Source organism: Belonocnema kinseyi, chromosome 9, assembly GCF_010883055.1.
Source record: "Belonocnema kinseyi isolate 2016_QV_RU_SX_M_011 chromosome 9, B_treatae_v1, whole genome shotgun sequence".
Classification (NCBI taxonomy): domain Eukaryota; kingdom Metazoa; phylum Arthropoda; class Insecta; order Hymenoptera; family Cynipidae; genus Belonocnema; species Belonocnema kinseyi.
In genome coordinates this window covers 104,264,343-104,275,671 of record NC_046665.1, presented here as the reverse complement: position 1 = coordinate 104,275,671, position 11,329 = coordinate 104,264,343, and positions in this window count along the sequence as shown.

Genomic DNA, 11,329 nt, shown 5'->3' with positions numbered 1-11,329 from the left:
AGGGAGCTCTTCTTAATATTTTGACACCAAAATCATGTCGATACACCTTACCGACTGCGAGTAAAGCCACCCACGCTTTAACTTGACAGACTGTACACCAATCTAGCATCCGTTTCGCGTGTGATTGTAGGTAATTAGATTCAAGACGAACTTTTGAACACTTTCCATGCACAGTCTACCAAATATTACGTATTTGATCACAAATTGATCACGGTACGCATTCTTTCTTTCCCATCCAATATTCTTGTACATTTGATGCAAGCGTCTTTTGGCCTTTTCATCCATCGTTAGTTTAAGTCTTCGATTTGAATTAGAAAAAGTTCTCGCATTAACATAAACTGAGCAATTGATGGTCCAGAGGTGGGACTTCTTCCAGATATCCTCACAAAGAAAGGCATCAATTTCAGTCAGAACTTGGGGTTTAGGAGGAAAGTGCATGTAAATGTTACTTCTGGTCTTAAAATCGCTATTGTCTCTCAGAAGGAAAATTTTTTCCACAGTTGAGCTTAATGTGACTTCCTTATTCCCTCTGGAGCTCTTTCAGGCATTTTCTTAAAGAGGTAGGCACGTTGATTTCACAATTCCTGACGCGAAACCCGCTGAAACTCTGGGGTTTTCTTAAACAAGAGAGTTTGCTAACGCTCCATAAATCCTACGTGAGCATGGATAAGGCAAACCTGGTAGCAGACTAACAAATCATTCTTAAGTTGATTCGTCCACTCAATGTGGGCGTTTTACCGGTTCTTCGTCGTATTTCGATCTACTTCATTCTCAGCACCCCGAATTCTAGGGCAATCTGACCTGTTTTCCGGCCGATCCTCGGGTGCTCTGCGCTCTTTATTCTTTTGAAACGTATCTAAAACATTTGTATGGTTTGGTGGTGGCATTTTTATTACCACGGACAGCTAAGATAAGTTTCATCCATCCTTGTAGAGACCCGCATGCAAGGATAAGGTTGCGTACTCTGAGAGGCCGCCCGGTATCCTAAAGTCACTTCTATCACAATCACAAAAGAAGAAATCATCAGCATTGTGGAATCCACAATATATACCCTTTCACCCAAAAACGAATGACATACCACGATTTCCTCAAACTTAACAGAACAAAAAAAATTGCAATTAAAAACTAAGTCCGAATAAAGATATAATATTACGCGCAGACAAAGGCAACATTACAATAATAATGAATAAGGAAGTCTATAACAACAAAATCGCGGACCTTTTACTGACTCTACATACACAGAACTTAAAAAGGACCACACAGAAACAATAGTCAGTAACACAAAAACCCTTATCAAAGACTCTAAAGTTGGCAAACAAACAATATCTTAATTAATACCGAGAAATCCTATCTCTCCAAGACTTAATGGACTCCTGAAAATCCACAAAAATAACATTCCACTCAAATCGATCGTCAGTGTAATAAATTCACCAAATAACAAACTAGCACGTTTCCTGGCTACAAAACTAAATCGTTTTTTAAAGATACTCGATCACTAACGTCCAAAACTCATTTGACTTTATCAAAAACATACCACAGATTCACATGCAACCTAAAGACTTCATAGTGAGTTCCTATAAAGTATCGCTCTTCAAAAAAATAGTTATCTATGATACGATTAATATTATTAAATCTTTTCCAAACTCCCCTGCCAAGCTCATACCTTTGACAGAACACTGTCTCAACAATTCACCATGAACTAGATAAACTAAATAAGTTTTTCGATTTTATCAGTCGATTATATCGTAATATTTAAGTCACCATGAAAATAAATGAACGTAAAATTGTCTTTCTTTGACGCACTAGTTTGCAAAAGAACACCCATTTCAAAACCAATCATTCATCGACTCCCTTCTATAGAGCGCTCTATCCTTAATATATAAAGATAACGTAGAAAGGAACTATAAAACTTCAAACAAAATCCTAATACAGAACAAATACACAAAAAAAACAAATTGATAAAGCAATAAGAAAAAACAGTTGAAAAACAAGTCAACACAAGGTGCTAAAGAAATAGGGAAAAAAATTACCTCCATCCTACCCTACATCCAAGGTGTCACAGAAACAATAGGTATAATTTTCTACAAACACAAAATCCAAACTATATTTAAAACACCTGCGAAAATAGTATAACCACTAAATTACCGTCAAGTGAGAAAGGGACACATCAGTGATCCTAAAGTATATAAAATCCCTTGCTCTTGTGGCAAACTCTATATTAGAGAAACCGAGAGAGTGATGAGCCAAATTATAAAGGAATATGAGAGCCCTGAAGAAGGGAAGTGCAATGTTCGCAAAACGTTGTCAAAATTCGTAGTGTTCTACACAATTGTAACTCAAAATATCTCTTTTTTTAAAACAAATTATCTTAAAAGCATTCAATCTATTATTAATCATACTACGGTATGTAAATTTATTAAACAAACTTATTTCCATTAAATAGACAATGAATTGGTATTTTTGTTTTCATTTTGATTAGAATAATTGAGCGAACTTTAGCTAGTTATGAAATTTCTTCTTCATGAACAAGCATAGTCCTCGTTTTGCAAAATTTTTGCGATGAGCGGAATAATTTTGTTATAATTGAAAATCACCTATTTTGCTCATTTTAATTATTTGAATGAAACAAATACAAGGATTTACAACAAAAATTTCTATTGAACTTACCGTAAAAAGTCGTATACACCTTCACAATATAACTTACTTTCAATAACTTAACAAGGACAATATCTGTTAAGGATTCAAATTGTATTATAATATGCAGCAAAGAAATTGGCAGCACTCAGCCAGATTTTGTACAGAAAAATCAATATTTCACATGTTCATGTATAAAGAAGTCAAAAGCGGAACAGAATAAAGAATCACAGTTGAAAAAGGGACATCGTAAATACTAAGCGTTTGATCAATTTTTTACTTTGCCTTCTTAAACTTTCTAAATTTCCAAAATGTTTTCAAAGTGCATTATTTCTTCGTTCGTTTTCCTTTCAATGTATGAATTTAAACAATGCAAGGAAAACATAAATCGACTAATTTGGCTGAAAGGTGTAACAAAATACGTTTCACAAGATTCTTCTATATTTCAAACGATGCTGATCATTGATGAAGATCTATTCTAAATGAAGGTAAAAGTCGAAACACTTCTTCGAGAAATCAATCATATCAAACCAAGTATGCATCTTCTTGTGCGGAATGAAACTATAAAGGAAGTTATTGGAAATTTAAAGCAACTGAAAGCATTTGAATCCCCAACAACGACATTTTTCATAATAATTGATTCCATTCAGAACAACTTAAATATTGCAAGAGAAATAATCAAACTGATTAGCATCTTGCTAGGAGGTCGTTCTCGACCAAAGTTACTTGTTCTTCCATTCACTGATGGACAAAAGTCGCTGGATCTTAGGAAGAAAAAAATTCTTCGAACTGCTTGGAATAATTAATTCCTGGACGTCAGTATTTTTTATACCGTTAGAAATATATCCAAGGTGCAGTATTTTAATCCATTTATGGACATTTATTTAACGAAAGGTGACTCACGAGAAACAGAGCTTTTTCCAAACAAGTTTCAAAACATGAATCACTACCATTTAACTGTCGCTACTCTGCATCTTCTCCCACATGTTTACATCGAATACAACGCATCTGGATATCGTGTTAACTATTCTGGGAGTGACGTACTCATGCTGAATGCTTTTGCAAAAAAGATGAACTACACTGTTGAATTTGATGCGGGACTTAATGAAGATGATGCGGGAGCTTAAATATTTCTGAATTTACTTTCAAACAAGTTGCAAGTGTCTCTCATTCGGACCCCGATAGAGAAGGTTCATCAAATTTATATTCTAGAGAATATGGTAATTGGATTAGGAAGTATTAACGCTTTATCACCAACATTTCAAAATCAGGTACATTTTAATGATTTAAATTTCGTACATGCCCTTGCCTGTATTTCAGTGTTTTCAGCAATGATCTGGCTGCTGATGTACGCGTTGAAACATTACTCCAATTACTGGAATTTGTCTCTTACGCTGCAGGTCGTATTGAGTTTAACAGTTTCTCAAGAACCTGTAAAATGGAAATCAAGGGTCATATTTGCCTATATTATCATTCTCAGTGGCATGCACACTTCAAAAATTTACGCAATGCTTACCAGCAATAATTTTAAATCTGAATCGGAACTAAAATTAAATACATTGGGTGAGTTGGATAAATCAGATCTTGCTCTTCAAATAAAGCCACTCGTAATGCATCGTTTTTATAGTGGAAATTATTGCTGCGAAAATCAGTGCAAGAGGATGAGTAGCAAGCTGAGGGTGAGTCACTTTTAAGATCTTATAAAGGTTGTGAATTATATGACGTTTGCTATTGCAAGATCAAGAAAACAACATTTCTAAAATAAGTTAAGTTCAATTGCTTTGGTTTGTCGACAAGTAAACAATTTCAAGTTATAGAGAAGATAAATTATAGAGAAGGTTATCTCAGGATTATAGGAATGTCCATATATCCAGTAGATATCAGCTGAATTTTTATAGGACATCTGGGCGTAAATATAGTTTGAAGCAGCATAATCATGCTCTGTATGCTTAAATTAATTTGTTACATGTACGCATTGAAACACTCCAGTAATCATAGGCATTAGTATTTTACAATGAAGGTTGTGTTGGATTCTTGATTTCCTCAAGAATCTATACATTGAAATGCAAAACTCATATTTATCAATATGATTATTGAAAGTTCCGTTTCCTGCTTAAAATTGTATGCAATGCTCGCCATCCGCAACTTTCTACCCATCCCTGAGCATTATATCGTAACATTAGCTTATTTGGATGAAGCCGTTCTTGCACTTGCGGTTAATGTAGTAATTATTGATTGGATGATTAAGCGCATAAAAAATTTGAAAATGAGAAATAAATCACGGGATCTATTTTCCAGTAAAAAAAAGGCTGTGTTCTACGTGCAATAGAAAATGAGAATATATTGTATGCTTTAAGAGCGCTGATGGAACTGTTATAACCATTGCATTTAAATCACCTTCCATAACAGCAACAAAAGAATTCTATCTTAAAGGCGGTTCTGCTTACGTTGAGGAGTTAAATAATCTTCTTTTAAGATTGATGTCATTTAAATTTTTTAAAAAGTAGAATAAAAACATTGTGTCTGGCGTCATCCACACAATTGAAGTTTTTAAGAAGATAAAAAGAGACTGAGTACCTACTATGGAATAAGTCACTTTTTGAGTCTTTGATAAACCGTGAATTATCTGATGCAGTTTCGTTCTTACCAGAATTAAACAGACAAATTTTGTGAATAAGCCGACACACTCTCTCCTATATCATGCAGGTTTTTGACAGATTGAAGAAAAAATGAGTATATACAATTTCAGAAATTCCCTCTAAACGATAAAGTCGGTCCTATAAACGTTAAAGTAAAATACTTTGAAAGCAGTTTTGTTTCACTCTTAAACGATCTAGTTTAACGCTAAAAGTATGCACTTTGATGGTTAAATGATGCATTTTAGTAGCGCTGTGATGCGATGCCACGCATGCGCGTAAATTATTTTTAGGTGAGGGTTCGTCCTATTCAAACTGTTAAACTGCACCTTCTAAGCGTTAAAGTAGAATCACTTATCGAAACTTTTGTAGATTTTTGTGAACTTGCTTGTATTAATATTTAGTAGCATGGTTGTTATATGTGGTTGATTTGTCATTATGTGAGGAAGGTATGTATCGAATGCAATTATGTAAATGGTCTGCAAGACTTGGTATGAGCGAGTATCAAAAATTTCTCATTTTATATGTTTCTTGAAAGTTGTTGGATGTTCCTAGCCTTTTTTTCACCTTCTCAAAAGCCTTAAATATTTATGGTATATATAATATATAATATAGAAAATAGTATATAATATATATAATATATAAAATCAGGGTTAAAATCTAACACAGTGAGAACAAAAAGTCATGGTTACCGTATATGGGAATACGACGTACTATTGATTCTGCGTTTCTGCATCGGATATTTATTTTTTCTCAATAAAAATTAGAGAGGCTTGCAACATAAAATGACAGTTAACAGTTTCTCAAGAACCGGTAAATTGGAAATCAAGGGTCATACTTGCCTATATTGTCATTGTGAGTTTCGTGTACTCTTTAAGCATTTGTGCAATGCTCACCAGCCACAGTTTTAAGTCTGATTCGCAACTAAAACTGTATAAATTGGATGAGTTGGATGAATCACGCCTTACCCTTGAAATCAACCCTGTCGCAATTAATTGGATGAGTCCGCGCATTGAAAAGTTGGGCATTGTGAAGAAATCTCGGAGCAAGTTTTCCAACGTAGAAGAATGCGCTCTCCATGCAATTTCAGAAAAGAATATAAGTTGTTTTATGTTAAAAACACAGTCGAAGTGGTTTAATTCGCACCTTAAGGATGCGGATGGAACTGCTTCAACCGTAACAGTGGCAGAACCTTTGATAACGTCAACAGAAGGATTCAATCTAGAACCACGGTCTCCTTATGTTCAGCGATTTAATAGTCTCCTCTTAAGACTGATGGCATTTCGACTCTTCGAGAAGTCTTGCATCTGTACTTCTTGTCGTATTTCTCACCTCTGGCATCATTTTCATGGAGGAAATTTTTGCTGCAAATATCAATAAAAGAGAATGAGAAGCAAGTTGAGGATAATTCACTGTTGGAATCTTATGTAGATTGTTAATTATGTGATGCTTGTTTTCTTCAGAAGTAAGAATACAAAATTTTGAGAATGGACATTGGTACTTCGTTCTTGTTTGCATCAACATATTGTGAGAAACTCAGTTTATTTTTAAGAAGGGAATTTCTATATGCCTTGAATGTTTATACAATAGTCTTCACCTTTCTTTGCGAAGAATATAATGGCCGATTTGAAAATAATTCCCTCTAAACGATAAAGTCGGTTATTTAATCGTTAAAGTAAAATACGTACTTTAAAATCAGATTTGTTTCACTCTTAAACGATCTAGATTAACGCTAAAAGTATGCACTTTAATGGTTAAACGATTGCATTTTAAAAGCGCGATGAAGCGATTCCACGCATGCGCGTAAATTATTTTTCGGTGAGGGTACGTCTTATTTTAAGCGTGAAATTATTATTATTGTTATTCACAAAATTGGCAAATTTTTTACGTAAGAACAGTGAAATATCGATTTTGTTCTATAAAATCTGGATGAGTGCTACCAATTTCTTTGCTTCATATTACATTTATATTTGATTCCAGAACTATGGCTTTAGTAGCAGAATAAATTTCTTAACCAGTTACTGATTCTTCGTTTTTCATCATCTATTAACATTAAAAAAAATTACAAATTTCATTAATTTCGTAATGATAATCAGAATAATGTTTTGCTTTAATCAACAACTAGCTAGTCATAAAACAAATTAAGTATGCTTATATGTTAGATCTTCTTTTTCGTTTCATCAATTAGCATAGTATGAGCTCTAAGTGCCAAAGCTATTAATTGTAAATTATTCAGTGAGACTGATTACAAATTTATGCTGCTTTGCATTGCATGAAACATTGCATTTAGGGCTGATGCATTTAAGAAACTCAATTGATTCAAATCTACCTACTTTTTAATTTTTGAAAATAGAAGTTGAATCTATCCAATCCAGTTGCAAAATTTATAGCAAAGAATCCTTGTCATCCTTCTTCATCGCCTTTCAGATGAGAGCGACTTAAGCTTTATTTAAAAGTAACTGTTAAAACTTAAAAATGAAGCTTATCTTCTGAACAAAAACATTGAAAAAAGTACATTGCTTATTGATTAATCGATTGGAGATTCATATTCACTGTTTTCCATGCAAACATTGGGGAAAAATGCAAAAATGAGACTGTCAGTTAATACGGATTGATTTTCTAAAGTATGTCTGGGAATAGTTGTGTGCCTGATAAGTACATTTCTGTTAATTATCTTAATTTTCTTACTTACTGTTCTAATTATGATTCATACAAGCAGCTGTCTAAAAGTCAGATGCAGCTCATTTGGTTATCCAGTCAACTATTCTGGAATAGTTGACTGCCCAAGAAATAAGAAACGATTGAACGCTAGCGCTTTGTAATGGGTATTTTAAAATTGCAGATTGAATAACTAATGGTTCAATCGTAAATGGACTCCGGATGTAAAACCTTTTGTTTGTTCATGCCTGAGTGACCACTGAAAACTCCGCACACTCCGCGCATTACACTTTATTCCGACTTGCGGCACGGCGTCAATTTTCGGAATAAATATATCGGGAAATTCTATTTTGGGATGCCACTGCATTTGACTCAGCAAATCTACATTGAGAGATTTACTCAGTTTATCGTTCGTGAAAAATGTTTAATGGGATAAACTAACCTCAAAAAATTCAATTGGCGATTAACGATCAATTTCAGTCGGAAAATGCAAATTAGCAGTCATACTACCAATCGGATTTTTATAATTCAAGTATATCAAAATTTGACATTTATTAAAAAAATACTAATTATGCTTTCATTAACACATTAAACTAATTTTTTTCAATAATAATAAAGCTAAAAGAATAGACAAACACCGCGTCAATGATATATAAGCCCACTAAAAAGAATGAAACCATACTTCAAATAAAGAAATAACATTTATAAATTTATTAATTGCTCAAGATAGCAGGCCGAATATATAAGGGTTGCTTTGCTTGCTTCTGGGGTCAGTTTTTCAACTAAAAAAGTTTGGTTTTCTTTTTTCCTTTTTATGGTTCGTAACCAGATTAAAAGAAGCATTTTCTGTTCGTACTGAAATAGATTTTACTTAATCAATTCTGCGAGAAGTATTGAAGTTAAAAGTTCGATTTTTTTAAACTGATAGTAGACAGAACAAGGTGTTACTAATTAAAAAATTTTACGTATACATACTGAAGGCTTTATTGAAATTACAAAGCTAAATTTCCTGAAAAATTAGGGGATTTGGAGTTTGCTGCCTAAAATAATTTAAGATTAAATTGATTTAATTATTAATTAATTAATCAACTATCGCCGGATTTACTTCTAGTATTACACCTGATATGTCCAGTTCTGCTAATGAAATCCTTTTTATTTCCGATTTCGATTGCAAATTGATGCTTTTGAGCCAGAACATTGCAGAAAAGACTACAATTGGGATTAATGCGTACAGGAAACTCAACTAGCAAAAATATACCTCATTTTTCAATTTTGGTGTGAAAGCGTTGAAACTTCTGAATGCAATTACTTAATGTTATAAAAGGTAGATTAAAGTCAATAAATAACATATAATATATTTATTACTCTTATTCTCACGATATATATATATACTATAAAGTGGTATTTTTTTCGATTTTCATTAGAATAAGTGATTTAAAGTTCTTCACATAGTTTTGAAATAGATTAGATTCTATAACAAAAAATCAAATTTGTCGACAAAAATTGTATACACTCTTACAATATGACTTATTTTCAGTAATCTAACAATGAAATATATCTCAAGGACTAAAACATGAATATGAGAGGCGAAGAAATTGGTAGCACTTAGCCAAATGTTATTCAACAAAGTCGATAATTCACACTATGCTTGAGTAAAACCGTCAGAAGCAGAACAGGATGTAGAATCACAGTTAAACAAGGGACATGAGAAGTAGTAGGCATATGGTCAACTTTTTAATTTATATTCTTGTCATTTTTTACTGTTAAAAATGTTTGCAAATTTTATTATTTCTTTCCTATTTTTCCTTTCATCGTATCAATTTTGCCACTGCAAAGATGAAATAAATCAAATCATTTGGCTCAATGGTGTAGCAAAATACGTTGCACAAGATTCGTCTATATTTCAGACGATGCTGATTATTAATAAAGATCTATTCCAAAAGAAGGCAAGCGTGGAAACACTTCTTCGAAAAATCAGACGCGTCAAACCAAGCTTGCATCTTGTTGTGCGAAATGAAACTATCGAAGATGATATCAGTAATTTAAAGCAACTGAAAGCTATGGCTGCTCCATTAAGGACGTTTTTTATAATAATAGACTCCATCCAAAACCACTTAACTATTGCAGCAGAAACAATTAAACTGATCAGAATCTTGCTAAAAGGTCGTACTCGACCAAAATGTCTTTTTCTTCTATTCTCTGATGCACAAAAGTCGCTGGATTTCATTGTGAAGAGATTGCTTCAAACTGCTTGGAACAATCGATTTCTGGACGTCAGTATTCTCGATATCGTTAAAAATACGTCCAAGATGCAGTACTTCAATCCATTTACGGACGTTTACTCATCGAAAATGTACTCAACAGAAACCGTACTTTTCCCAGACAAACTTCGAAATATGAATCATTACCATTTATCAGTCGCAGCTGTGCATTTCCCCCCAAATGTGTACATCGAATACAACACATCCGGTTTTCGAGTTAAATATTCTGGGGCTGACATACTGATGCTGAATGCTTTTGCAGAAAAGATGAACTTTACTATTGAATTTAATGCAAACATAAATGAAAAGACAGCAGGATCTTTTATCTTACAGCACTTATTTTCGAGCAAAGTGCAAGTCTCTCTCATCCGAACTCCGGTACAAACGGTTAATCAAGTTTATGTTCTGGAGAATTTGGTAATTGGATTAGGAAGTTTTCATGCTTTGGCGCCAAAATTGCAGAATCAGGTACATTTAGATGATTATAATTTTGTGCGTGCACTTGCCCCTATTGCTGTGTTTTCTGCAATGCTCTGTCTGTTGATGTACGCATTAAAACACTACAGCAATTACTGGAATTTGTCATTAACGCTGCAGGTCGTATTGGGCTTAACAGTTTCTCAAGAACCGGTAAATTGGAAATCAAGGGTAATATTTGCCTATATTGTCATTTTGAGTTTCGTGTACTCTTCACAGATTTACGCAATGCTCACCAGCCACAGTTTTAAGTCTGAATCGCAACTAAAACTACGTACATTGGATAAGTTGGATGAATCAGGGCTTAGCCTTGAAATTAACCCTGTCGCAATTAATTGGATGGGTCCGCGCATTCAAAGGTTGAGCATTGTAAAGAAATCTCAGAGCAAGTTTTCCAACGTAGAAGAATGTGCTCTCCATGCAATTGCAGAAAAGAATATAAGTTGTTTTATGTTAAAAACACAGTCGAAGTGGTTTAATTCGCACCTCAAGGATGCGGATGGAAATGCTTTATCCATAACAGTGTCAGAACCTTTTATAACGTCAACAGAAGGATTCAATCTAGAACCAGGGTCTCCTTATGTTCGCCGATTTCATAGACTCCTCTTAAGACTAATGGCATTTGGACTCTACGAGAAGTGGAATAAAGACGTTGTGCCAAGG